The sequence below is a fragment of the Brassica napus genome (assembly GCF_020379485.1).
Source record: "Brassica napus cultivar Da-Ae chromosome A9 unlocalized genomic scaffold, Da-Ae chrA09_Random_17, whole genome shotgun sequence".
NCBI lineage: Eukaryota > Viridiplantae > Streptophyta > Magnoliopsida > Brassicales > Brassicaceae > Brassica > Brassica napus.
Window position 1 is genome coordinate 3,423 of NW_026014105.1, and position 27,753 is coordinate 31,175.

Consider the following 27,753-nt stretch of genomic DNA (forward strand, 5'->3'; position numbering starts at 1 on the left):
ACTATTTTAGTGTGATTTTTACACCAAATCTTCTCCAATGGAACTGCAAAAATCACACCATTTTAGTGCAACACTAAAATTTGACACCAAATTTGGTGTGATACTATTCACAACACTAAAATACTATTTATCCCAATAAAACACTATTTATTATTTTATTTAAAACATACAATTAAATAAATGATAAATAAAAAACTTAATACATATAATATTATAAAATAGTTTTAGTGTGAAGTTAAGTGTTATGATTGGAGAAGACCTTGACTTTAGTGTTAAATTACACTAAAATAGTGTGTTTGTTTTGACACTAAAACAGTATTAGTAGGGAGATACCCTTAGTGTTTTGGTTGCTGTGGACGACAAGAAATATTTCTACAGCCACTATATTTAACAATCAAGTTTTCTTGATTTTTGAAATTCACAGCTTCATTTCCTTTTTCTTTTTCTTTTGGCTGTAGTCACTAATTTTACCACAGGAAAATAACGTGCTGTGCTGTAGAAACTTATTAATAAATCTGTGAGTTTTATAAACACACAAATCACAGCAAAAATCTTACAGCTACAACAAAAAATTAACGGCATAAATTCTAAAGCAAAAAACTAAAATCACAGCTTCAACCAATTGTACCCAAAATTGAAAATTGACTTTTATGATTCCAAATGACATTTGGCGTTACATGTTAACATGTAACCTAGCAGTAGTTAAGTTAACGAATTAACAATAGTTTTGGGCCATTGGATTTGTTTTACTATAAGTAATTTGAATCTTAAAAAAAAAAAGTAAATTACTAGATTTCGATCCGCGCGTCCGCGTGGATGTTTTAGAAAAAAATAAGATGCTATTTTTTTATGTTATTATTTAGAGTTGGACAAAAAACTCGAATTCGAATAACGGAGCCGATCCCAATCCGAATAAGTAGTACTAAATCCAAACCGAAATGATTAAATATCTGAATTATTCAAAATTTGGTATTTGAAGAAAATAAACCTAATCCGATCCGAACCGTAGTATTTTGGGTATCCAAAATAGATTTATATACTTATACATATTAAATATTTTTAGATTTAATATATAAAAAACATCCAGAATATATATGATACTTTTAAGTTCATTTAAATACTTGAAAATATATACAAATAATCAAACGTAAATATCTAAAATATTTAAAATATACTCAAAACTTCAAAAATACTTAAATAATTATTAATTTTCTATCCAAATATTTAACCCAAACCAATTTATATGTTAAGCTAGGTACTCTGACATATCTTATTCAAATTTATATGTAATATATTCTATTATTTATAGATTTTTAAAAATTAAAGCATATAAAAATTTAATTTTTTTTAAATAATTTAAATTGGTCTTCCAAATCCGAACTGAATCCTCAAAGATCTGAAGTCTGAACCGAACACGAAATCCCAAACATACCTGAAAACGAACTTGAACGCCCACCCCTAGTCAGTAGTCAGTCACATTATATATCATATATGTGTCATCATAGGTTACAAAAATATTTTTTATCATATAATTAATCGTATTTTATACGTACTATCAAATAAGTAATCTTATAATTATTATTATTTTATATGTACAATCATATAAATAATCACATATATCACATTTTTAAATTGAATGTGAAATATAAAAACCATAATTTAAGTTGGTGTTTGAAATTGGACTTTGTATTTTATTTTTATATATATATTGAAAACATTTTTATAATGGTTATTGGAAAATATGTTAGTAAAAAATTAATTTTGATATATGTATATTTTGAATAAATTTGTGATAAATCAGTTTTAAATTATTATTTTGATTTGAATATGTATATCAAGTAACAGAAGCCCATTATTTTAATACTCTGTAATGGGCTTCCAATTTTTTTAATAGCATAAGTCCATTAATTTTTTTTCAAACTTACTGTTATCTATGTTTCTAAAATTATATTTATTTTTTTACTACTATGTATGTTTCCGAACAAATACTAAAGCTATTTTACTTTAATAAGATAGATAGATACTTTAAATATCTAAAAATAGAATATGTTTGTCTAACATATGATTTAACTGTTATGAACTATTAGCTCAGATGTATATCTTTATGTATCTGTATATATGTGTTATATGTATTATATGCTCTGTAATGTGTGATTGGAGAAAGATGAACAAATGGAGAGAGAGCTAAAGATAATAAGATTCCTTCTTATTCATCTATTTCTTGTCTTATGACAAGCTTTATATAGGGCATGAAAGTCGGTTTATATGAACCGACCAAGACAAAAAGACAAAACTATAGGATAAGTATTATCACCCATGTTTACTATAAAAAGGACAAGTGTCCGAGATGAATTATCATCTAATTTTCTAACACTCTCTTTTGATTGTTCATCTTATATTACGTAGTGCCTCGTTAAAAACTTAATCATGAAAAAATTCATTGGGACAAAAAACCATGACAAGGAAAAAGAATACACTGTCGTAATCTTCCCCTGAAAATAGTGGCCCTAGCTTTCTCGTCACAGGTCACGTAAATGTCGCATCTCGATACCATAAACGTATTTTCTGAACGTTGTAGTGGGATGGGCCTTTGTGAACAAGTCAGCCGGGATTGTCGCATGACCGTACATACTTGATGTCCACCTTTTTATTTTCTCGAGCTCCCATATGTACGAGAAAAATCTTTGAGAGATATGCTTTGTTCTGTCGCTTTTGATGTAGCCTTCTTTGAGTTGAGCGACACAGCCGAATTGTTTTCAAATACTTTCGTCGGCTCTTTCTCATTGACTATTCGCTTGATTCTTGTATGTGGTGACTCATTAACAGAAGCCACACACATTCTCGACATGCTTTGTGAAGCGCAATAGTTTTGCTTGATTCGAAGATGTCGCAACCAGAGTTTGTTTCTGGGACCGCCAAGAGATCGCGGTTCCACCATTTGTAAAAATATATCCGTTTATGTTCGACTTTATAAATATCATGTATCTGCAAAACCATACCAAACTCAGGGTTTCTAGGATAAATCAATCCTAAATCAATACGTACCTTGTAGAGAACGGATATGTTCTCAACGCCGTTCTAATTTTCATAAATAGGAAATGAGCTATATCTCGCAAAGACATTAGTGTTTAAAAGTATATTTAATTAAATACAACTCACAAGATATACAAGCTCACATATGCTTTATTACCATTAGCATCTCCAAAGTATTTATTTATATAAGATCTTACCAGGATCTTTTAAATATATATATATTTTTTTTAACATCAAGAGATCTATTAACCATTGGAGTACTCAAAGGAGTCGCTTTATTCATACAAAAGCGTTTCAATAACCTTTTCGTATGATTTGATTGATGAACAATTATTCTTCTCAGAGATGCTCTATCTGGAGCCCAAGACAAAACTTTGTCTTTCCGAGATCTTTCATTTCAAACTCTTCTTTCATATGAGTTCGAGCATCATCAACCTCCTTTTGAGTTCCAATTATGTTCAGGTCATCTACATATACAACAATGATCACAAAGCCAGATGACGATTTCTTTATAAAAATGCATGGACATATCATATCCCTTTTTCAAGATATATTCACTTAAGCGATTGTACCACATGCGTCCGGATTGCTATAATCCGTAAAGTGATCGCTGTAACTGACCGAACAAATCTCCCTGGATTTTTCTTTTAATGCCCCTGGCATTTTCAATCCCTCAGGGAGTTTCATATATATATCGTTATCCAACGATCCATACAAATATGCAGTCACAACGTCCATGAGATGCATTTCAAGATTTTTAGACGTTGTTAGGCTCATCAAAAATCTAAACGTAATTGCATCCATTACCGGGGAATACGTTTCCTCAAAAACAATTCCCGGTCTCTGAGAAAAACCTTGGGCAACTAATCGGGATTTATATCGTGTTACTTCATTTTTCTCATTTACTTTTCTCAGAATACCCACTTATACCCACAGGATTTATATTCTCAGGCGTTATGACTATAGGTCCAAAGACATTCTTTTATTTAGGGTGAATAATTCAATTTGAATGGTTTTCTGTCACTCCTCCCAATCATGTCTTTTTAACATTCCAAAATAGACCTTGGATCGGGATCATCACTTTTATGATCGATCTCTTTGGACAGAAAAGGAGAACATTCCATCAACATTTTTATCTTATAACTTTTTCATCAAGGGTGTAGTTGATGGAAATCTCATACTTTTTGTTCCCTTTCGTCATCTGGATCATCTTTATTTGGTTCATTTGACCCTTTTCATCTATGCATTCTTTCAGACATTTTTCAGTATCAGGTTCTTCTGGAACCTTTTCACTTATGCCTTCTTTCAGACATTTTTCAGTATCAGGTTCTTCAAGAACCTTGCAACTTTTCTCAACCAATTTCTTTCGGGGATTTTTATCTCTAGAACCCGCTAGTCCTCCCCTCTTTAATTGAACCCTAGGTTCATTTATTTTGTTACCATCACTTTGTTCTTTTGGAACATCAACTCTTGATGAAACATTTTCAGCGGGTATATCATGTCGTATCTGTGAACACATCTGGTAATTGGTTTGCCAAATTATGCAAATGCACAATTTCTTGAATTTCCAGCTCTCTTTGATTCGTAGGGGATCAAGTTGTAACAACGACTATGTACACCATGTAATCTCTTTAGGAATTTTTCTAATTCCTCCCCCTAACGCTGGAAATCATCCTCATTAAATGGCAATCGGCGACTGTGCCATAAACATATCACCAGTTACTGGTTCAAGATACCTTATATACGGCTTTTTCTAACTCTTCAGAGTTTTATACATTCCCGAGAGCATCTTTAACTCTCCAGGGACTTCTAAATATCAAGATGCAACTCAAGTCGTTTTTGTCCTGCCAGACATTTCAATATACTGCATCTATTTTTAAATTTTCTCCAGTGACCTTGGAACAAGCCGTTTTTCATACCTCAAGGTCATCTTTCATTTCATTCTCTAGAGAAATATATACCTTGGACTTTTGGTCCAAAAATCTCTCGTTTTTCTAACGAGCTTTATATCGAATTGATGGCCAATCAATTCACTCTACCCTCATACATAGAGGTAGATTCATAATCCTTATTTATATAGCGCTTTTTCATTTATCGTCGACAATCTATTTTCTCTTTGGTTCTATCTTTTTATTCGTACTGATATGGTTAATCGAGATCTCTTTATCATCATCGATGATTTACCCAGGTACCTGACTGTAATATTAACCATATCAACGGTTTCATCATGAGATTCATCCTCTATTCATATTTTTGCTCCTTTTCGAGGACTCTTTGGAACAAAGTGGTCTATCACGTCTCTAGCGTGCCATAGACTCATATATCGTCCTTTTAGGACACTATTTTCTTATTGGAGCATTTTCAGCTGGAATATGAGATTTTATTATTTCATCAAAATGTCTGGCAGATATTTTGTAAATGGATTATTCTAATTTTCATTGTAATCCATTTCACATATCTCATTCCATCAGCTTATCATATGCTTCTAGCAAACTTGCGAGCATATTTTTAATTTACATATACTTTATCCCTCTGGATTGTATCTGTCTTTATTACATGCACAACTGCATGTTTATATCCGATCATGGGGATCATCTTATTCGAATTTACTTTATCAAGTTTTTTTTCGAGTGCGAACATAATTTTTCAATGTTCCACTTACTAGGATTCTTTAATTCTCCCCCTCGAGATGATGACACTCCATGTCTAAAATCTCGTATTAAATCCCACTCTAGAACCAATAACATATTCAGTTTTTCCATTTGGGATGAATTATGTTTCAAATCCTTTAGAGTGAGATCTTAATTTGGGGTATGCTTAAAGAAATCACATATAGTGAACTTGTTTGATGATTCATCACCATGATGGTTTCCTTTATTTTCTTGACATGCTATATGTGAAAAACTTCTGGTTTTTCAACATTTCACAATAATGTGGATAACATATTGGAGATGGCTATATATAATTAAACTTCAGGTTTACCACTCATTTATACTTTTGCCATCCTTTTCTTATGCATGTCTTTTCATCATAAGCTCCTCTAGAGCCAATAATAATTTATAGTAATAGATATTGTACTTACTTATTTTGAGAGAGGAGAAATATTTGTTACCTTTAGTAGTCATGTACGATGACCCAATATCTGTCAGGTACATCTATCTCCATCCTAAATCTGAAAATCTTATTCAGGAAGATAATTCTCATATCACTTCGATATTTTATTTTCATTTTCTGGACCAACCAGAAAATCTGAATCATCAAGATGAGTATTCAAGCTACGAAAAATGGTTCGGGCTCATAAGAGATGAAGTTTATTTCACTTCCTTTCTCTTTTTCTTTTTGAATCTCGATATAGATCGGCTAAATATTGGCGTACGAAAACTACGTACCCAATTTTCTTTCTGGCCGTATCTATAGCAAACATTTTCTGTTTGCCACTTTCATTTTTCGTGGAAGTTTCCATTTTCATAGGGACATAATCTTCTTCCTCGTCCTCTTCCACGACCACGATAGCGGTTTCAACCGCATCCACACCCTTTTTTCAAGAAGGACCGACTTGATGGTTTAGTATCATGAGTTTCTTTTCTTTTCAATTCTCACGGAGGATTTAATCAACTCCAACAATTTGGTGAATCCTTTTTTTCAAGGATTTGATTATTCAAAGATCTTCTAGATCTTTCTTATGATACACCTCATCTTATAAACCATCATTAAAGTGGTGTAAATTATCATGGCTTTATCTTTTTCTCATCCGATATAGTTTCAACTTATCGATGATTTCTCAAAGCTCATTTCTCTCAGGTGCATCTTTGCACCCACTGTCCAGTTCATATAATTATTTCTCGTAATATCAAGGACATTTATTTTGAGCTTTGTCAAATTTGATATGATAACCGAATTCATAGAATAATAATATATAAAGACGAAAATTGAAATGCATAATTTAAATGCAGAAACTAAAGGCATAAATCTAAATTGCAGAAATTTAAAGAGCATAAATAAAATTGGAGGTTTAGCCTACCACATGATCCGAGGAGTATTAGACTACCATATTGATCATTTTTCAAAGTCCGAGGAGACATGGTCTACCATTTTGACTTTTACTTATTTCAAGGTCCGAGGAGACTTAGTCTGCCATTTTTGACCTTTAATTTTTTTTTATTCACGGAGGCAATGCCTACCACGTGTTTATCTGATCGTGAAGGCATAGCCTACCATAACGATCAGTCGGAGAAGACAACGCCTATCATTCCGAAAATAAAAGGAGAAGGCCTAGCCTCTCACTCCGGAACAATAATAAAATTTAAATAAATTAAGTATATTGAAACACATAAATTTAAACATTACCTCGAATGGTTTAAGAATTTTCGGATTAAACTTAGTTGGTCAGAGCTTGATCTGATAACGTGTTATAAACTATTAGCTCATGTATATCTTTATGTATCTGTATATATGTGTTATATGTATTATATGCTCCGTAATGTGTGATTGGAGAAAGATTAACAAATGAGAGAGAGAGCTAAAGATAATAAGATTCCTTATTATTCATCTATTTCTTGTCTTATGACAAGCTTTATATAGGGCATGAAAGTCGGTTTATATGAACCGACTAAGACAAAAAGACAAAACTATAGGATAAGTATTATCACCCGTTTACTATAAAAAGGACAAGTGTCCGAGATGAATTATCATCTAATTTTCTAACATTAACCACATCTTTCAAAACAACCAACTCTTTTTCTTTTTTTCCTTTTTTTTCTGCTCTCCACCGAAAATCGCTATTTCCTTTTAAAACTCTCTCCCTCACCGTGAGTGGACCCCCCTTCCGGCACCAGTGCTACGATCTTTGTCTTCATTCCATTTTGGAAAGTCTACCCTCTCTCCCAATCATTATTCCTCATTAATTCTCTTCCTTAAAATAAAAAGAATCCCTTTGATTGATTCGTTTGACGATGTCTTTTAAGGAAATGTTTACGTAGCTTTCCTTTTCATTTAAAATCATCCTTCCTTTCCTACGTTCATACTTTCCTCTTTCTCTTGAAACTTGATTTCCAAGCCAATCACGGTAATGATATCTATCAAAATAATAACGGAATATTGCAACATTAAGTGCAAATTCGCTGGCTCTGCAATAGATCTTTTACCGAAAGTACTTCCCACGGCCGGTGCAAGATTTCAGTGCAAACAATGGCCGACAAACTTCACAACGCCATACGATCCTTGTCCATCGAAGATGATGATCCGGTAACATTACCAGACGATCCGAAATTCCGGGTTTTTGATGCTAACGCTACCAGTTTGATGGGAGGCTTTTGAATCCGGATTGCCAACCAATGGCCAAGATGATCAACTATATGCCCACGGCTTGGAGAGTGCATGGTAGGGTACGAGGGATTGCCCTTTCTCGTGACAGATTCCAGTTTATCTTCCAGCGGGAAGAGGATCTCTTAACTGTCTTAAGAGATCGGCCTTGGTCTTACAACCACTGGACAATGCTCTTGGAGAGATGGACCCCAAATCCGCCAGCCTCGTTCTTACATCTTTGGACGTCTGGATCAGGATAAGGAATATACCGGTGAACTATTATACATCTGATACGATGTATGCCCTCGCTAAGAAGATTGGCAGGGTGGTGGAGTGGCCTATGACCCAAAGGTTTCGCAAACGACTGATTACGTGCATGCCAAGGTATGCTTCAATGTGGAGAACCCAGCCTTGGAGGCTAAGAATCTCATAATACCGGAGGAGGTAGTGGTCATTAAGTACGAATATGAGAAGATTCATAAAAGATGTTTCTCATGTCTTCGCTTGACACATGAAAAAGCTCACTGTCCTTTCCTTAAAAGGGCACAAGCGAACAGAGGTGGAACATCTAAAGAAGGGGAAGCTATTAGAAATACTCAGATACCAGCGCTGCTAGCTGCGCCTCTGGAATCGCCTCCGGGTTTTCCTACGATGTTTCCAGAACTATCTAAAGAAGATAGGCAAGCGGCCATGATGTATGTCTCCCATGCGGACGAGACTGAGAGGAGAGCTAGAATCTTACGTGTCCAACATTCCATCGAAAATGCGAAAGATGATGACACAAGTGTGCCTATCAGAATATCCCACAACCTCAACAAAGATAAAGGGCTGGTGTTTGGCTATAGCCATGGTGATGATAGCAACAGCGAGAGCAATAATACCAATACTCTTCATGCTGTCTCGGCCCCTGCTTTGCTAAAAGATAAAGAGGACAGAGCTGCTACCTCTGGGGAACAGAGTGCTTCATCCAACTTTCAGATTAACGGTTCAACGGTTTCAGATTGGGTAACACTACTTCATCTGGATATACCGGAACTTCGAGATCTAAAAGGATATTGATCGGAAAAGACCACCAGCCTGGGTGAGAAGAGTGAGAACAAACAGGTACGGCGCTGGTGCTATTGCTGTTTCACAAGGAGCAGTTCAGCCCATGGAGGGATCGGGGAAACGTAAGCCAGAGGACAATAAGGGTCAGAGCTCAGACTACGTTGGAGCAGAGGGATCTAAGAAACCAAACACAAACAAAATTTCGGTGGCTTCCAGTTTGAAGCCGCTGCCATCCCAATGAGCATACTGAGCTGGACCTGTCGAGGAGCTGGAAGCTCTAAGACAGTTCAACGTATCCGGGATTTTCGTCGTCAGTTTTTCCTGGATTTTTTGTTCTTGATGGAGACGAAGCAAAGGTTACTTATATGGATGTTCTAAAAGCAAGTTTGGGTTATGATAAACTACATACGGTTGAGCCCATTGGTCGCAGTGGGGGCTTAGCTTTAATGTGGAAAAGCAGTTATGGGGTCGAGATTCTTCACAGTGATAAAAGAATTATGACCTTAAAATCACAATTGGTTCTATGGTATTTTTTCTATCATGCTTCTACGGAGACCCAGTGAGAGAAAGGCGTAGAGTGGTGTGGGAGCAGTTAACTAACATTGGAATGCATAGAGATGAGGCATGGGTGTTGGTTGGTGACTTTAATGAGTTGATGCATCACGGTGAGAAACTTGGTGGTCCAACTAGAGAGGAGTCCACGTTCTGGGACTTTAGAAACATGGCTGAAGCATGTAAGATCAGAGAGATGAGATTCAAAGGCAACAGCCTCTCTTGGGCCGGTAAGAGAGACAACGTCTGGATACAGTGTCGTTTGGATAGAAGTTTTGGTAATGATGCATGGTTTCGTCTCTTCCCCCAATCATCAACTGAGTACATGAGTATGTGGCCCTCTGACCACCGACCGTTGCGAATTGAGTTTGCACTGGAACCAGAGAGTCTACAAAGAGGACGGTTTTACTTTGATAAGCGGATGTTTGGTAAAAGAGGTGTGGAAGAAGCCATCATTCATGGTTGGGAGGCAGAGAATGACTCGTCGGATCTAAGTGTTCTAGACCGCATTGCTTAATGCAGAACAGAACTAGCTAAGCTTAAAAAAGCTAGTGACTGGAACTCTAAAACAAAGATCGAACGTCTGCAGACTGAGCTTGAAAAAGAATCATCGAAACGGTTCCCAGTCTTTGGTGTCTTGAGGAGGCTAAAACAAGAACTTCTAAAGCATTCTACGAAGAGGAGATTTTCTGGAGACAGAGGAGTCGAGAAGAATGGCTGAGAGAGGGGGACAGAAACACCACGTACTTTCACAATGTCATGAAAGGAAAAAAGATAAGGAATAAAATCATGATCTTGAAGGACATATTTGGTAATGAGCATTTCACAGAGGGGTCTAAAGGGAACATAGCGGTTGAGTACTTTCGTGACCTCTTCACTAGCTCAAACCCGGTTGATCTGGAAACTTTATTTGTAGGTTTCAACGCCAGGGTGACCACCGAGATGAACGATAGTCTGACGAGAGAAGTGTCACCAGAGGAAATTAAGAAGGCGACGTTTGGAATAAAAGCCAGCAGTTCACCAGGGGAAGATGGTCTCACGGGCTTCTTTTACCAAAAGTACTGGCACGTGGTTGGTCCTAAACTGATCCAGGATGTGCAAGGTTTCTTTCGAACGTCTATCCTCCCGGCTGGTTGGAATCATACACAGCTATGCTTGCTAGCTAAGGTTACTGATCCCACAGAGATGAAGGACATGAGGCCCATAAGTCTTTGTACTGTCCAGTACAAAATTATCTCGAGGATTATGTGTAAAAGACTCAAGCTGATACTCCCAGAGATAATCTCAGAGACACAAGGAGCCTTTGTGGGAGGCCGACTTATCACAGACAATGTGATCATCGCACATGAGCTAGTGCACGGTCTGGGTACGAACGAAAAGATTGGTAGCCAGAGTATGGCTGTGAAAACAGACATGTCGAAAGCCTACGATCGAGAGTAGAATGGAACTTCCTGGAGGTTTGTTGGAGAGAAGTGGCTTTGATAGAAATGGGTAAGTTGGACAATGGCTTGCATAAGCACTGTCTCTTTCTCGGTGTTACTAAATGCTCGATCACATGGATTCATCAAGCCTGAAAGAGGGATAAGACAAGGAGATCCTCTTTCCCCTTTCTTATTTATCCTTTGGAAGCGTTGGTTCATGTTCTGAATGCGTTTGAAGCAAAAGGGAAATTACATGGGATCAAGCTAGCTACATCTAGTCCTCCAGTCCATCACTTGCTGTTCGCCGATGATAGCTTATTGCTATGTGACGCGGATGTCATAGAAAGCGAGGAAATAACCAGATGTTTGAAACTATATGGAGATGCATCTGGACAGTTAATCAACAAGGCCAAGTCGTCAATTATCTTTGGAAAAGGCATCGGGGATCAAACTAAGGCGGATGTCAAGATAGCTTTGGGCATCGACAAGGAAGGGGTGAAGGGAATTACTTGGGGTTGCCTGAGTGTTTCAAAGGCTCAAAACGGGACCTTTTAAGTTCATTAAAGAGAAGCTGGAAGGCAGACTCCAAGGCTGGTACTCTAAAACCCTATCGCAAGGTGCAAAAAAAAAAAGTACTAAAATCAGTGGCCTTAGCACTTCCAGTTTATGCTATGTCAGTGTTCAGGTTACCCAAAGATCTGTGTGCGAAGATCACTAGCGCTATTGTGGAGTACTGGTGAGCAGAGAGTGGAGATAAGAAAAGAAAGATTCCATGGGTAGCGTGGCAAAAACTATGTAAACCTAAGGAGCAAGGAGGTCTTGGCTTCCATGATATTGGCAAGTTTAATCAAGCTCTACTAGGGAAACAAGCATGGAGAATCTGGAACAATCCAAACTCATTGGTGGCCAAAGTACTTAAAGGTAAATACTTCAGAAGAGGCAACTTCCTGGTGGTTTGGGCTCGCGTCCTTCCTTTGTGTGGAGAAGCATCATGCATGGCAGAGAGCTCCTACAACAAGGTCTTTTTAGACATACTGGAAATGGTATCAGCTCCAACGTGTGGGTTGAAAAGTGGATTATTGATACTATTCCTCGACCGCCAATGTACAAAGCAAACAGTGTTGTTAACTTGGCCCTTAAGGTATCTGATCTTCTTATCGAGGGGACTAGCGTTTGGAATCAACCCTTGCTAAGACAAACCTTCACGCCTGAGGATGTCCAAAGGATCCTGTTGATAAAACCTTGTGTTAATCAGGAAGATTCAGTCCGATGGGGTTTCAGTAAAGATGGAAGATACAATACTCGGAGTGGATATAAGCTCTTAGAAGCCCTGACTGACTTCAATCATCCCCAAGCTCGCGTCTTGCCACTGATCGAAAAACAGTTGTGGAAGAATCTCTGGAAAATCAAAGCGCCTCCAAAGATTAAACACTTTATTTGGAGAGCTCTATCGGGAGCTTGGCAGTTAAGGAGCGTCTTACCACTCGGGGTATTCAGATTGATACCACTTGCTCTAACTGTTCAAGAGAATCTGAAAGCATTTGCCATATGCTTTTCGTTTGTGAAAAGGCAAAAGAAGTTTGGGACCTTGCCAACATTCCATTACCTCAAACTGGTTTTTCAAGGAACTCTGTATTCCTAAACTTACATCTCTTGAAGGTATACAATTCAAATGAGGGGGATTCCAATACGCGAAGTGTTTTCCCTTGGCTTGTATGGGAATTATGGAAGGCGAGGAATGCACTGGCCTTTGAAAACAAGACGGTAACGGCCTACACCATTGCATCTAGGGCCTTTGAGGAAGCTTCCTCATGGCAGAAGACCATGATCCTCAAGTCAAACACGGAGATAGTAGATGATGTGGTAAGAACAAAAGAACCTATTGGGTGGATTAAGCCACCGTCTGGATGTTGAAGTGTAACGTGGGTTCATCATGGGTAGACCCTCATCACCCGAGTGGAGCTTCGTGGATTCTCGTGGAGAAGATGGTCAAACCATTATGCATAGCAGACGTTCATACTCCTTCATGCGATCCAAAGCGGAAGCAGATCTATGGGCAATGCACTGGGCGGTGGAATGCATGCATAACACTCACCATGTCAACGTTATCTTCGAAGCTTCATCTGAACAACTCCATAATGTCCTTTCTGAGTCATTTCACCACCTTGAGTTTACTGGTGTGGTGCAATCTATAAACCAACTTCTCAATGGGATTAATGGATGGAGCCTTAACCACGCCTTGCAAGAACGTAATGAGGCAGCTGCAACTATCGCCGTGAGTGTAACACGAGATCGGCGCTATCAATCATACATGGCACAGCATGAACCTGCTTGGCTTCACCATCTGCTGGCCCTGGAAGCTTCTTCCAACTAGAGGAAGGGTCAACATTTCACCCTACACGCTTATATGTTTCCTCTTACATTATCATTTTCTTACGCATCTTTCTTGGATGCTTACTGGCATCTTTTGTTTCAGCTTTGTCGTTTTATTTTCGGTGTTTTCTTTGTGAACATCGTACTTGTCCTTGTTACTTTGTTTCTCAGTGTTATAAAAAAAAACCACATTGGATTTAACTCGGATTGGAAATAATACAACTCGAATATAACTAACAGAAACGAATTGTTGGAAAAGGAAAATTTAATAGATTATAGTACTATTAATTAAAGGAGAACTTATTTATATTTGGTAAATAAATTATTTTTGGTAATGTGCGTCTGCTAGCTTTTCTCAAAACTCAAAAACAACAAGGCGAAGAATATTAATCATCAAAATCAAATCTAGCAGAAGCCTTTCTGGTCATTTTGATGATTTGAGCAGCTTCTTTGCGCATCTTCTGCTGTTCTTTGAGTGCTTTCTTCAGCATCTTCCTTTGGTCCTCGACTGAATATGCATTTAAATCGGACAGAAAGTCGTCGAAATCAACATCAGAAGATGCGCGACCAGATGCAGTAAATGATTTGATGCTTTGATGTTCTTCTTCTTGGCGGATGATGATTTGTTGGGAGAAGACCAAATGTAACGAATGATCTTTGATGGAGACAACTTCTTAACCCATGAGCTTGATTTCGACTTGGATCTCATTTCCGGTTCTGAATCCGATGACGGTGGGGTCGCTAAATCAACAGAAGAGGATGCGACTCTGCGTTTCTCTTTAGGAAGCTTCTGGGTTTGTTTAGCTGGCGAGAAGATCTTACTCGAACCGATGTTTCCAGAATCAGAGAAATCTCCACTTCCATCAGAGTCAAGCCCAGCTCGCGAGCTTCTCTCAAAACCCGAATTCACTCCCAGATCTCGCTTGAAAATACTCGAATCCTCATCAAAACCACATTTTTAACTGGGTTTCCAGAGAAATCTGCATCCTTTGGGTAACCCACCACGCTCTTGGAGTGCGTGAGATCCTTCTTCTTACTAATCTTAGACGAAACGGGTCGGGTCGAGCGGGAGGAAGAGACTTGAGGCGACGGAAACGAGATTCGAGATCATCGGGAAGAGTAGAAGAGTCGGTGGTGAAGCTAGAACAATTGATGGCTGCTATTTGCTCCAAAGCTGAAAGCTCCTTCGCTTGCGATATCAGCTCTTCCACTGCTGAATCGTCCGTATCCGATAGATACCCAAAATCCGCCATCAACTATGCAAAATGAAAACTTCTTAGGGTTTCACTTCCGTTTGAGCAATAAAAAGAGAGAGAGAGAGAGAAAAATGATGACAAAGTCTCCACAACGGCTAATTCATGATGAGCGTCAATTTTGATCACTCTTTTCTTTCCTGCTTTCAGTGTGGGGACCCTTCAAATGCGTGTTTAATTACTTTTATTAATCGACATTTTAATTTATGTTGTGCAAAAAGATTCTCATTAGGAGAATGATGTGATAACAAGAACAAAATGTATTAATCTTTCTGTGGCTTTTAAAAAAGAAAAGATTGTGGTCTTTGTGTTACAATTTGATTTACATTGAATCAATATCCTTGTACGATGATGACGTTACGGAAACCCGGTCTTGTTCAAGCCGGTGATAAACCGGTTTGGTTCTCATGTACAGCAGAAAACTTGAAGCAAGACCAAGAAGAGACAAGCAACCCCAAAGCACAAACGTTTTGTGGTAGCAATCTCTTCCGATGCAAACGACCGAGTCAGACACCACAGTTCTAATCTCAGGTTTGCGTTGGCTTCGTAGATGGATGCAGCGATGAAACCGTATAGGAGTGAGCCGATTGGTATGTTTGTTATGAGAATGTTGTGGTTAACACCTACGCTATTTGGTCCAAAAAGTTCAGATGTTATGGAGACTGCAGCTGCGAATATGAATCCTGAGCTCAGACCAATTAAAGCAGTTGCGGTCTGCAATGCTAACTGCTGTAAGGATGATATCGCTAGTAGAAAGAAAGCGATAGGGGTTGGCAAGAGTGCGATTGTAAACCAGCCGGTTCTTGTTAAACGAAACCTCCTGCAAGATGCAAAATCTATCAATGACATTTGATCCTAATCTCACATCAGAAGTTCTTAATCTTAAAAAGTGAAACTTACTTGTGGATAAAATCTGGCGCAGCAGAGAGCAACCGGCCAAAGAAGGAGAACGAAGAGTAGACTGTGACGAGTGTTGTCGAGCTTTGTCCTAAAGACTGAGCAATCTGACCCAAGTTGTTGCTATAAACAAGGCCAATCGTGCCACCCAGAAGTACGAATGTAGTATGTAGTATAACCAAAACTCCAATCTAGTTATGAGCAACCCAAACGAGTGTTCATCACCGAGCCTCACTATGTTCCCTTCCTTGGCAGTACCCGTAACAGATGCTTTCTGCAGCTTGAGCTCGTCTATGTTAAGCATAACATAGCCAGAGCTGTCATGTTGGTTAATGTCAGGAAAATAGTAATCCGAGCATAAACGAGAAGAGGAGCACATAAGGGGAAAACCATAAGGAAGATAGCTCCCACTAAATGCAAACGAGCTGATGAAGTCACATTGGTACTGGAACTAGACAGAAGAAGGTGGTGGAAACTGGTAACGACGGCTACGACATTCATAATGGCAAACACATGGGAGTCATGTCGCCGTGATTCACTGTCTGGTGTAGGGTCTAGAGATGGTTTAACAAGAACAGGGTAGAGTGCAGCTAACGAGACACCAAGAGGAACCAGAGAGTTCAGCAGAAGGTACAGATTTGAGGATGACGGGTTAAGTGCATTGAAAGCGAGCGAGTATAAGGCTGCACTGATTCCATTGAAGCTTACCGTTAGAGACAAAGCGAGTGCACGATTGGTCGGGAAGTGACGGATAGAGGAGGATGAAACAAGCTGTGTTGAACCAACATATGCTCAATCCAGCCAACAAGCAGCACAGAAACACCTATACATATGAGAAAGTGATCTTCTTTAAGTCAAAAAACGATTTCTTGATTCTTGATTCTTGATTCTTGATATGGATCAAGAAGAACGTACCAGAGAATAAGGAAGAGCGATGACGTTGGTGATGACTAACCACTGAACACCATAGCCAACGAACCCATAGCCGCCGCCGCGAAAAGACGACGACGGAGAGAGGGAAATAACCTAGAGCGATCCCCGACGACCACCCGAACGCTTTTCCCAAATCAGAAGCCACGGCGAGGTAATTCAACCTCACCTGAGAGATTCCGAGTACTGATTTGAGATGGGATGAGTAGGCCGAGAAATCGAAGTTGGTTCCAGTCGAAGCCTGGATCCAGATCGCCGCCACGAGGACAGTCCATTTCCGCCATCGGCCGAACATGGTGCGGAGAGGCGGAGGGTGTTTCCGGTGAAACTTTGGTTCACCGTCGTCGTCGAAGGAGGATCGGGTAGGGCGGAGTTTGTCAGAGGCATCTCGGATACGAGGTCTCATATACGAAGAAGATGGATGTGAATGTGATGGTGGGAACGGTGAGGTGATGTTGACCGGTGATGGTGGAAAGGAAAAAGCGTCAAGTTGTTGATCTACTGCTTTTGAAGAAAGGGCTTTTCGGGTTTTTCTGACAATCAAACAAATTATATCTGTTTTATCTATTAATTTCCGGTGAGTGTGGCACCCACTTCAGTAAATAAATGTTGTTTTTAGTGGTTCTTTTGCGGTAATCAGAGAATGAAGAAAAAAAATCTAACTTAGACAATTGAATTGAGTTTTTTTAAAAAAATTTAAACTATTTATTGTATTATTTTTAGTATTAGTTTTTGGTGATTGTGAATCTCTCAAATCTACTATGGTTAAAATAGGAAACAGTTTATTTTAAAGTGGACTTGCTTTTAACTGTGTGTTTGAGTGGGCCGGGGGATATTGAGTATTTAATTTTTATTATCAGTTTATTTTAACAATGTGGTATTTAATTGCAAGTATTTTACATGTATTTAATGTACTTTGAAGTCATGAAGTGGGTTTTAGGGGAAAATGTGTTGTGGGTAGAGCTGGAAAATTTAATCATTGCCGGCGGGCTCCGCCCCGTTTGACCCGCCGCGGGGCGGGTGCGGGTCGAACCATTTGAAATTTTAAATCGCGGGGCGGGTGCGGGTCGAGATTATTTTGAGCGGGGCGGGTGCGGGTCAGCCGAATTTGAATCGCGGGTACCCGCCAACCCGCAAATTAAAAAAAAAAATATTTAAAAAAAAAAACATTTTTCGTAAATATATAAAAACAATAAATATTTGTATAATTTTAATTATAAATATATTTTTTTAATAGTATTTTTAAAAATAACTATTATATAAATAAAAAATAATTATTTTAAATAAAATAATTATTATATAATTAGAAAATAATCATTTTTAATTAAAATAACTATTTTTAATATAATTAATATTACCCGGGGTTTGGCGGGTTAGCCGGGGGTTTTGGCGGGGGGGGCGGATATAAAAGTTTTTGTTTGCGGGTTATACGGGTCGATTTTTTGAATCGAAAAAATGATTCGATCCGCGGCGGGGCGGGGCGGGTCAGGGCGGGTTGACCCGCGAACCCAACACTAGTTGTGGGCCCCACCAAAAAGGGGGAGACCGTTGTTTTCCGTCGCGAAATAAGAGACGTCTTTTGCACTGTTTCGCGGGCTCCACTGACACGTGGCGGCCCGCGATTGGTTCATTTTATTTTTTATTTTAAATCAGCAAAAAAATAAATAAATAAATAAATAGAAAATCCAAGTTGGGTAATTGCGTTGTGGGTGCTAGAATCTTTGCACCGTAGCTGCTAATCCTCATATATCACGTCACGTGGTTAGATCAACCAACTTTTATTGTCTAACATTCCATGAATTGAAGTGGGTAAAATTTGGTGTGGCTTGTCCTTCATTATGTTTAAGCATCAGTTGACGTATGTAATCCATGGTTTCTGTAAAGCAAAACCTTTTAAAGAAATTAAGATCACTTATTTTTTATTTTTTTTTATTTTTTAGGATCGCTTATTTTAGACTCGACCTCTACCTGAAGTTGGTACATACTATTATTTACCAACATGAGTAATTGCTGCGGCCTCTCTAGATTAGTGAGAAAGCGACATGTGCTTCACCTTCCTCGGTGGTTCGAATCCTCTTTTCTCATGTTCGGAACAAGTATACGTGTGTATCGGTTGCTTAATTAGCTAATTATGGGTCGAACTTTGATTTGGATAGGGTTTTCACTAGTAGTAATGACCAGTGAGAACTTAGTACATATGATTATTAAGAAATGTTCAGAAGAAGAGTGACATAAGTTTTAATCCAGATAACTTTTGGTTATAGAATATAGGTAAAATTAATAACCGGGTTTGGCTTTGATGTATGGTTGGTTTTGTCGATCGTTAGCGTTACAAGTTCAATGCGTTCGGGGCGGATGCAGGACTACATTTAGATGGGGGCACATTTGTTTTTGCATAATTTTGTAAGTAGAAACAACCCTTAGATTTGTACTAATTATTACAAGAAAATGAAAAATCAGTCGGGGGCACATGACCCGTACCGTTAGCCTTGCGTCCGCCCTTATACACCGTTGAAGAACAAGAGTTGGATGATTACAATTACAAATATGAAGAATTCGATCGGAACCATGGGGCTAGATCTTAACTGCGCAATTTTGGTCGTCTCGTCTTTGCTAAATTTTCAATTTCGTTAAACTTATTCCGACCTGAAAAAAAATAACAATATCCAAAATTGGGTCCGGCTGCGGAGCGCTGACGTGGCAGTAGTTGAGAGATGACAGTGCACGCAACCGCTTAAACAAAAGTTTGGGTCTCTCACGAATATTCTTTCAGCAAAACAAACCTTCAAATCGATTTCCCAGCTGTCATCACGACCTTTGTTTGTTTTTTCTTCTGTCGAAATCTTCCGCCACCTCTTCTCGTGACTCCTTGAAGCTTTTTTTGTTCTCGGTATGATCAGATTCTAGATTCTCTATGTAGGGCTTTTGGTTACCGGGAACTCGAATTTGATTCGAGATCAGACTTAGTTGTTGATCCAAACTTACTGATTTAAGGTTTCTGTGGTTTTGATCAGATGGAAGATACAGAAAGAAGTACTCCGGCGGTTAATACAACCTCCCGGATTTGTTGAAGAACACGCCTTCCAACATCGCCAGGTTAGAAGATGTGATTGAGCAATGCCATGGCAGACAAAAGTATCTCGCTCAGACCAGAAGCCCTTCAGATGGCAGTGATGTTCGCTGGTACTTCTGCAAGGTTCCTTTAGCTGAGAACGGTGAGTCTTTATTAGCTTGCTCAAGCTTCCAATGTCTTATGTAATGATGGACAATGGAGAAGAAAAGAGTGATTCTTTTTTTTTTTTTTTTTTTCTCTCTCTCTCTCTCTCTCTTGTTGTTTTGTGCAGAGTTAGCTGCTTCAGTACCTCGCACTGACGTAGTAGGAAAGAGTGAGTATTTCCGTTTTGGTATGAGGGATTCTCTTGCCATTGAGGCTTCTTTCCTCCAGGTTCTTCTCCTTTATTCTTCTTCTAAACTTCTTGAATTCTGGTGGCTCTTTGGTTCAAAATTTGAATGGAACTGTGACGATTGCTTATTTCTCCTCTTTGCAATAGAGAGAGGATGAGCTGCTGTCATTCTGGTGGAAAGAGTATGCAGAATGCAGCGTAGGCCCTATACCACAAGCTAATTCTAAAAAGAAATCCAACAAGCAGTCAATGGAAACTCTTCCAGAAGCTTCTGTATCATCCAGTCTATATGATGTTGAGAGGAGAGAGAGTTGGTGTACCTGTTAAGGGTGGGCTCTATGAGGTATCACCGTTCTCTTTGGACACAGATTCAAAGAGTGTTTTTGAATTTTCATGTAGATTTATAACGTTGTTGAACCATTAGAGTCCTATGTTTCAATCCATTTTTCTGACCAAGGAACCGGAATGCTGCAGGTGGACTTGGTGAGGAGGCATTGTTTTCCGTGTACTGGAACGGGGATAATAGGCGTGTGCTTAGAGGCCACTGGTTTGCTCGTAAAGGTGGCCTAGACTGGCTTCCAATTCCTGAAACGGTTGCTGAACAATTGGAGGTTGCGTATCGTAACAAGGTTAGATATGTTTCTGGTGAATACATTTCGATATTATAACCAGCTGGTTGGCCACCAGAAACAGTTCATACTTTTTCTTTTTGCTGGAAAATGTTGATATAAATGTTGATGATAAGACAATAGCACCAATTCAGTTCGGTTTCGTTCACGCAGGTCTGGCGCAGAAGAAGGTTCCAACCCTCTGGTCTTTTTGCAGCTCGAGTTGATTTGCAGGGTTCCAGTTTGGTACGTGTTTATAGTTCATGTATAAAAAATGTACTTTTATTTTCAGCTTAATTATATGATCCTAAGTCGTTAATGTAGGGACTTCATGCTCTATTTACCGGGGAGGATGATACTTGGGAAGCTTGGCTTAATGTTGATCCCTGGATTCTCTGGCATTGTTGGCTATACTGGGAATGGAATTAAGCTGAGACGTGGTTATGCTGGCTCCTACTCTCCTAAACCTACACAGGTTCTTAAAAAATGTTTTGGAACTAAGTCTCACATCTCTTTTCTAAGCTCTCATCAGAAATTTTGAAAGTTGGCTGAGCAGCGTTTACTGATTAAGAAAGTGAATCATATTTCTTGTGCTTCTGTTCACAGGAAGAACTACGCCAACAGAAAGAGGAAGAAATGGACGACTATTGTTCTCAAGTATGTCTAGTATAGAGCATCTCATATCTATTGTCAAATTAATGTCTCAATATTTTCAAGCTCCCTGAAACAACTCTATTCTGTGTTATTGTGTCCAGGTCCCTGTTCGACATCTTGTGTTTATGGTTCATGGTATCGGCCAAAAAGTTGAGAAGTCTAATCTTGTTGACGACGTTGGAAACTTCCGTCAAATCACAGCAGCTTTAGGTGAACGTCATCTAACCTCTCACCAGCGTGGAACTCAGAGAGTCCTTTTCATCCATGCCAGGTATATATAACACACTTTTCTGGTTTATATTTGTATAGTATGATCTAGCTTCACAAATTCTTTCTCTCTCAATGTTTTGTAGTGGAGAAAAGGTCTAAAGCTAAGTGGTGAAGCTGCTGTTGATAAATGTACACTAGAAGGTGTACGGCGTCTGCGGGAGATGCTGAGCGCAACTGTTCATGATGTTTATACTACATGAGCCCCATTTATTGTCAGGCTATAATTGATTCGGTATTATTGCAAGATACTCTTTTTGTTTCAGTAGTGCGAAGTTTTTTAATATTAAAATAGACGTTTTTACTTTCATCTTCTGCATTGTTGTAATGTGTGCTCCTATACATCTTCCAGGTTTCAAACCAGCTGAATAGACTGTATCTCAAATTTATAAAGCGGAACCCGGACTATGATGGAAAGGTGCCCATCTGTTTAGTCTTTTCATTCATCAACCTGTGACTATTGTAAGCTCGCATTAAATTAAGAAGTCACGTTTTCTTACAGATATCCATCTATGGACATTCTCTGGGGAGCGTTTCCTCCTACGACATCTTATGTCATCAGCACAATTGTCGTCCCCGTTTCCGATGGATGCAGTATACAAGAGGTTTTTTCCAGATGAAGAATCTCCTCCAATTCCAGAAAGCGCTAACAAACCTTGTAGCTCGCATCAACCATCGAATCTTGAGCCAGAGAAATCTAACCTTTTGAATAACACGGGAGGAAACCACAGGTCAAGATAATGACGCGATGGATAAAGAATCAAAGGTATTGGAGCATCACCACATCATTCAGGAAGCTCATTCAGCTGTCTCTGATTCTGCTGTGGATAACGTGGGCTTGGAGAGAAGAGGCAGCGAGGAAGATGGAGCTGTTTCCTCACAGGATGGACCAGATGGAGCTGACTGTAGATCACCTGGTTCTTCCTCCTCTTCTCCAGAACAGTCTTGGGAGATAAAATGTGGCGATTCTAATAACGAGGGACACAATCAAGTTATTACAAGAAGAGGTAAACATGACACTTCTAAGTTCTAAGCTTCAGTTCTTTGATGATACTATCGAGTTTTGGTTCTTGCATGCTTCCAACATTTGCGTTTAACAGCATCTCATACTCCCTTAGGTTGAAGTGTTGTCCAGTTTCTTTACTGGTTGACCAAAAGAGAAAAAGAGTTAAAATCTTTTCACTAATGGGGAAATTTGTTATCCTAGGTTAAATTATTGCGGTCAAAAGTAGCGCAACTGCAATCAGAAAATGCCAGAGTATTGGCGGATGGTATTAATTCTGACTCGGTTTCTATGTTTTCCATACTTGGTGCACTTATCTCATGTACATCGTTGTGATTGTATGAAATGGTGTTATCAACAGAAAAAGCCAAGGCATCTGGCTGCCTGAGCTAGACATCAATGAGAAGGCCCTAACTAAAGATGCCAGTGGACCTACGAGCTTTACTCCTTATATCAAGTACCAAAAGCTTGAGTTCAAGGTGTGGGATCGTATAATTTACTTGTCAATATCTCAAGCAGATACCACACTGAAAGCAAATGTCATCCTAATTTTGAACTGCATGTTCTACTCAGGTTGACACTTTCTTTGCAGTTGGGTCTCCTCTTGGAGTGTTTCTCGCCCTTCGAAATATACGTATTGGGATAGGTAATGCCTTTGCTTTGTTATTGAATCGCTTGTCTACTTTACTTTGCAAAGTCAGTATAGTGTAAAAGCTGTTTCAACATGTTTAGGTAAGGGAAAGATTACTGGGAAGAGGAGAATGTTATTGAAGAGATGCCAGCTTGTCGTCGAATGTTCAACATTTTTCACCCCTATGATCCTGTTGCGTATAGGTTAGTTTATGATCTCTCTGTCTCTCTAGTTATTTTATGATATGTCTCTCTCTATGTTACGTTCTTTTGCAAGTGTGAAACCAAAACTGTGTTTGTGTGCACGCAGGGTGGAGCCACTTGTGTGCAAAGAGTACCTTCCCAGACGACCCGTTATAGTTCCCTATCACAGAGGTGGCAAGCGGTTGCATATTGGATTACAGGTAATTAAAATATTGTGGTTCAGTGTTTGTTTATTTTTCCTCTTGCTAATTCGTTTGCTTATGTAATATTCTGTAGGATTTCAAAGAGGATTTGCAGCGCGTTCACATAGAGTAATGAATCATTTTGATTCTGTACGGGGTGTTTCCTCAGACTTCTAACTAGTTTTCTTCATTTTGTATTATGATTTTAAGTTGTTATCTGTTGTGATTCAACGTACACAAGACTCGTATATTTAATTCAATGCAGACGAGAGTTCTCACTATTGCCAATCCAAAAGCTCGGATAGACTAGAAGGTAAAGTTCGATTTCCTTTGCAAGTTTATACTGGCCGCGTCGATGAATCTGTCTACTTGAACAGAGTCGAAGAAGAAGAACCGATGACGAAAAGGATGGAAGGTCCTATGGTTCCTTAATGATGGAAAGGTTGACCGGAACTCGAGATGGTCGAATAGATCACATGCTACAGGTTAAACCATTATTGCATCTTCACCTAATTAACAGCCTTTTATTATTCTGTTGTATTGGATTTGGCTAAAACATGATAGTTTGCACATAATAATAAACGGTCTCTTTGGGCGATGCAGGATAAAACTTTTGAGCATCCGTATCTACAAGCCATAGGAGCTCATACGTAAGTTATAACTTATCATTAATAAAACATTACATTTACGTGTAGAGCCAAGAACTCAAAAGGGGGTGTTACATATTGTGTAGAAACTATTGGAGAGATAACGATACTGCTCTGTTCATAATTAAACACTTGTACCGCGAGTTACCAGACGAGCCAAACTCGCCCACCGAGTCCACCGATGTAGACAATACTCCAAAGGACTCGAGTAGACATCACAGCTGGATAGACAGAAGTGAGGCTGATGAAGAGCTTCCTCTAACATTCTCCAACAAAGAAATCGCCAGAAGCTTCTCTGAAGAGGCCAAGAAATATCTGAAGAAACCTTGAAAACACGATGACCATAGACTGATTTTGTTTTTGTTTACGTTGCAGTTGTAACATATAGTGTGTAGATAATGCGTAAAAAAAATAAAACTCAGGCTCCATGGTGGTTTTGCCTTATTGTAACCATAAGCTTACGACATAATAAAGAAAACGTTGAAAAGCTACTACTTCCTTTAGGCTTACTTTGTCAGGTCTGGAGTTGAAGATGCTTAGCAGACATCGGCTGAAAAAACAGAGTCAGACTCTAAAGCTGCAGCGAGTTCAGGCCACACCATAGCAGAGACGGACCACGAGCCATCATTGCAGGCGCTAGGTCGCTGGTTGAGGTAACCAACTCCTATTTTCTCAACCGTTGAACATACAGTTCCAAGGACAGGAGCACCAAAACCAAAATCCAACTCAGCCACAGGGAACCGTCTCCTGAAGACAAGACCAAAGCTGGTCCTTCTTGTCCCAGAACCACCCGAGCTAACATCAGTCCAGGTCGGTGACTCTCGATCCAATCTATCAAATCTGTGAAATGAGTATGTTTGTCACTTCAGTAATCGACTCATGCACTATCTTTGCTATCTCTGAGACATGGTTTAGTTTTAGATTTTCGATGGTGGCTTCACCGACAGCTATAGACAAGACGTTTCCTATGTAGCTAGAGGTAACGGTCTCTAGTCTTCTCTACCGTCAACAAGCCAACCCATCTTGCACGTTTTGTGACAGCTCTCTATAGAATCCACCATTTTCTTCCAGACATAAGCAGAGAAAGCTTCGATCTTCGTCCTGCTCCTCCGTTTACATTAGCTAGATCTTGCAACGCGTTTATACTCGAAGCATTGATGTGATAGAGACGCTTGATGAGCGTTTTGGGCGTTGGTATGTTCTTGATATCCTCCACGCTGCATTTGATGAATGTTTTGTCTAAGAGAGGGTGGTAATGCGGAGGTGAGCGCGGCAGGAGGAGGTTTCTCCGGTGGTCTGGTACACAAGAAACCGGCTCTTTCCTCGATATCTCTGACCATGTTGTGAGGAACTTGCCGAAAGAGCTAGCGTCTCCTAGCGCGTGGTCGAATGTGAATGTTAGAGAGAAGCCTCCACATTCGAACTCTGTCGCTTGAATCTGAAAGGGGAAGTCAGGGTTAACTCGAACAAGCTTTGCCTGGAGAAATGCGTCGAGGTTATAGAAGTCCAGGCTTTTGAGGTCGGTGTTGGCTCGTGCTTGGACTAGCAAGGCTCCGTTGTTGCTGCAGAGGATGATAGGCTCTTCATGAGAGGTTTCGTTTGGAACTATCTGACCAGCAAAGGGTTAGAAGTAGTTTAGAGTTCAGCGAGAGAGGCTTTGAGGGATTCAAAGGTTGAAACCAAGTGAGGTTGCTTGGGGTAGAAGTAAAAGTAGGTCACTGGAAAACGGCCGGAAAGAAGGTCGAGATTTGATAGAGAAAGGCTATGAGATCTCTCAGGTTGTTGCCGGAAGCTTTGACTACGGACTCTCCGGTGAAACACACATCAAACATCTTTCAGTTTCAATAGCCAATAAGTACTAAGGGAAGCTTATGCTGGTGAATGATATATATATGTATATATATATCTATATATGTATATATATAAGAAGAGTTAGAGAATGTAGTAGTACACTTATTATATTCGGTTGTTTGTGTATTTGTGATACATATTCAAAAGGAACGATCATTGTTTGTTTTGAAAAACACACATGTTTTGGAACGTTACATTACATCACTATCATTTTAGATGAAAAGAAAAATCAGAGTACGACTTTGTTACTCTTTTAACAAATGGTTCAAATGATCGGGTAATGTTTAGGGACGGGTAAAATAATATTCGTTCGTACTGACAATTATCATGGTGCGACAGTACAAGCTTTAGTGGTTGATAGATAAATAGAGATCATGACCGGCTTATATTGTTTGGAATCTTATTCAACAGATTTGGTACGAGATCATCATGTTTAATTGTCATGACAATCAATTTGTCCTTTCTGGCTTATTTTAGCAGAGTAGAGTTTTTTTTAATTTGACAAAATATAATGGAGATTTTAGTCAAAAGAAAATAAATATAATGGAGATGGAGCAACAGAAAAGGGTAAATAAAATGATGGGCCGACATAGTTTTCCCATTATGCTTATGGCCCAGTTACCTATATATTGGGCTTGTATGAATTGTCGTTGTAAGATACACGTGTCCATATAATTTTGCATGCGCCACTACTCTCGGTATCCCATTTTTAATTCTAAAAATGAGTAAAATAGAATATGGACTACATGTTATCCCACTCCATAACGAAGTTTACTCTATTTATAGAATAATCTATTTTTGTTTATTTGTTACTTTATTATAGAATAAGAAATAAAATTGGATTAGAACATTTTTATTTCATATTTCATTTTGTTCCATATTGGAGGAAAGAAATATAATTTTACATCGAAGATGTTCTTATCCATGATATTCACAAAATGCATTTAGAGCATCTAATGTATTTTTTTAATTTAAAACAGATTAATTATAAAATATAGTTGAATTTTATATGAACTACATTTCTTTTACTCTACAAAAAATTAATGAATAAAATACATTTTTTACTTGAAAACAAAACAATGAAGAAAATATAGTCAATAGTCTTATTGAATTTGAATCAAAGAGTGGGATGGAACAGTACGTAGACCAAGAGGATATACCGATGATTCAGAGTTTGGTCATAAGCCTTACTCATCGACGGGATACTTTGCTGGAGCTACACCAAAAATGGTCAATATACAGTCAAATATGGATATTGGGTAGTTACAAATATACTGCCAGATGTCGAGGAAAAAGAAGTTCTAAAGCCATCATAGCCAAACTTCAAGGCTTTGCTTGGAAAGTGAATGCACCACAAAAGATTTGTCATCTTATATGGAAATTAATTTCAGAGCAGGTAGCGGCGTCAAGGAATCTGGTGCGACGCAATATGCGATGTGATAACCATGCCCAAGATGTGAAGAGCCAGAAGAGACTACTACTCATGCGATCTT

The 27,753-nt window shown here is 38.8% G+C and overlaps 4 pseudogenes; 1 reads left to right on the top strand and 3 right to left on the bottom strand.

Moving 5' to 3' along the window:
• Positions 1-13,903: 13,903 nt before the first annotated feature.
• On the bottom strand, positions 13,904-15,044 carry LOC125594552 (annotated as a pseudogene).
• A 243-nt stretch (positions 15,045-15,287) lies between these two features.
• LOC125594553 lies at positions 15,288-17,241 on the bottom strand (annotated as a pseudogene).
• Positions 17,242-19,729: 2,488 nt separating this feature from the next.
• Positions 19,730-24,900, top strand: LOC125575177 (annotated as a pseudogene).
• LOC125594551 lies at positions 24,407-26,241 on the bottom strand (annotated as a pseudogene).
• Positions 26,242-27,753: the final 1,512 nt, after the last annotated feature.